Source organism: Ananas comosus, unplaced genomic scaffold, assembly GCF_001540865.1.
Source record: "Ananas comosus cultivar F153 unplaced genomic scaffold, ASM154086v1, whole genome shotgun sequence".
In the NCBI taxonomy this organism is placed as follows: Eukaryota; Viridiplantae; Streptophyta; class Magnoliopsida; order Poales; family Bromeliaceae; genus Ananas; species Ananas comosus.
In genome coordinates this window covers 61,456-64,325 of record NW_017893132.1, presented here as the reverse complement: position 1 = coordinate 64,325, position 2,870 = coordinate 61,456, and positions in this window count along the sequence as shown.

Genomic DNA, 2,870 nt, shown 5'->3' with positions numbered 1-2,870 from the left:
ATCGCTTCGTATACAGGGAAAATTTCTTTGTATACGGCGGATTTGTCGGCGTGCCCGGGGAACGTGTAATCCGGGGCGTGACAGATTAAGTTGGTATCAGAGCTTTGCTGTAGGTCGTTGGGACCTAGGAAACCTAAGTTTGGCAAACCTTAGAAAAGCAAGACGCGAGAGGCGTGATATTAATTCCGAAAGTCAATGATTATTTGTTCTAACTTCTCCTAGATCGGAGTGAGTGACTAAAGGAGTTCCTGTTTTGGCCTGAAAAATTATGTTGGCTGCAGACGACATAATTTTGGAGGAAAACAGGGACCGCCTTCCAGACTTTCGTTGGTTGGGTCGAGAGTGTTGCGTGTATCTGACCCGGATTTGTTCCTTTCAGCTATGTATCGTCGTCGAGGTCGACCGTCGTTGCGAGAGCGTGCCCAGTTGGCGCGGGATCGTGCGGGATCCCCTGAGAGACCTGAGCAGATGGAGCAGAGTACTCGACAGGAGCAGGGTGACGCAAGCTCGGAGAAGAGGAGAGCAGGCCACTAATTTAACAAAGAATTTAAGTGGCTGGGTTGCTGTACCCAGTAGACTAGGGTTGCACCAACAAGCGCAGTGGATGTGCCGCGCTGTGCCACAAATTCAAAGAATAAACTCTGCGTCATCATTGGCACAAGTGGTATGCTCTAACTCTTCTCTTCGTTAAGTAGGTAAAACATTTATATCAAATGCGCCAATTTCATAAAAATAAGACAATTCATAATGAGCTTAGATCTGATAGGAGTATAGCTATATTTCATAGACCTAGTTAGGATAAGACAATAGGGCGTAATATTAGATTAGTAGATATGAATTATCCCTCGTTTGTATAACGACACGACCATCGTCATACTCTATAATAGTTCGGTAGAGAGACGAGCGCGGCTACTATGCTTTGGACACATTATATCATCTCTACACTCACATACTCACCTTAGCTGATATAGGCAATGATAAGAATTCGTAGAGACTAGAATGTAAGATGACGTATTAGACTTATATACAGCTGACCGGCAGAGTTTTCACAATAACGTCATGCTGCATTACTTCCTACGTCGAGATGTATCTCTGGCGTAGTATGTACAGATCTAAAGTGTACAGGATTGACAGCATTGTTGATTGATTATATTTCGCAGAGAGCTCAAAGCTACATAAAATACATAGATAGTTGATGTTTGCACTTCAGAAAGCTCGTACTGTACAATTCATGAGTTACTGTAGAGTTTGATTATACCTCGAATTCGGAATAAATACCCTATCCGTTATGTGACCAATAATCACTGCTCAATTTCAAATCGATATTTAATCTTTGGTCTAATAACAAGTCCAATAATAACGTAATCGCAACCACTCTGCATGAGATGATATGCATTAGTCCAGTACGTATTGATCGTTATTTTGCATCTGTTCCGAAGACGTAGGAGCGAACTAACGTCACAGTCGACAGAAGTACTTATCGTCTTCGATAGACTAATCAATTGTATAGACTCTACGAGAAGAGAATCCACCGAAAGCCATGCTTAGATCTATGCAGGATCATTGGATGGAAGAGTTAACATTGGTCAATACCCAGATATCATGACACTCAAACATCAATTGCACTGCTCATTTCTCTCGTACAAGAAGAAACCAATATCAATCATGGAGTTTCTGATATGGTGTTTATTTATGTCTGCAGTAGAAATATGCATAACGAGCTTAAGCTTATCATCAAAAACGCAGGAATGCTCAATAACTCTACTGCGTCGTTCCAGAAGCGTAGATGATCTCAACAGTAAGAAGCAGGGCAATCTTGGCAGTGTACCTATGCTCACTCATCACACCAGGAGAGTCCCTCGCCGCCACTGACACGCCTTTTCAATATTAAAGAACCAAAAGAAAAAAGGGATTACCCTTTTAGTGGTTACATCGCTTTATTCCTAAGTTCTATATTGTCGACTATGTATAGATCTGATTTTCGGTAATTATTTTTGCTCAAATTCATGGCCTATTTTAGATTGTGAAACATGAATTTTGGAGATGTTTTTGTAAATTAAGTAGTATACATGTCTGACTTGAAAATGAAATTAAAAGAAAACTGCGATTTGGACGCTGGCACCTGTATAAATGCTGATTTAGCTCTAGGAGCGTTAGAAATTGTACTGTCGCAGTAGTTGAGAACGATTAATTCTCCATGTATTAGAATATATTTACACTCCGTGAGTTCGGCCGACCTGATTTTTACCTGGGTGTTAGTGTTATTTCGACTTTTGGTGCCGTCAGAGTTGTGGATGGCTGGATCCCGTTCGCCTTTTTTGGCATTCAGGATTGTGCCGAGGGCACTTACATTTGTTGTTTAACAGTTTAGAGTCTGGTTTTTTTCTTGACTTTGGATTTCCAAGGGAGCCTTTAGGTCAGAGATACGCTTCTACTCGGTTGTAGACGCCAAGGTGCCACTCCGGAAGTCAGGTTTGTGCTTTCGGTCTGGTGTCGCTCATTCGATGTTGACTAGGCTCATTCCCGACGGAGCAACTAGTTTAGAGTGGATAGAGCCATAGTCCGTAACGGGCAGGGACGGTGTATTCAGCAGCCCGGGACGGTATCGCTTACAGTCCCGATTTGGATTGGGTCAGATTGACATTTCCCTTACATTGATGATTGTAAGCATGATAGTGTAGTGGCATTGATACGTAGAAGTGTTCCTTCATGCTTTCCGTTCTATCCTTCCACCTACTATAGATTGTGGGTACCGAGTGTCGTTTTGGGCGGTACCCACTGAGGATACTGATTTTTACAGTTATTTCTCACGACCCCAGTTGTTACTTATGCTTTCAGAGCCACTGGTGCAAGGCTGGCTGCTCTTATCC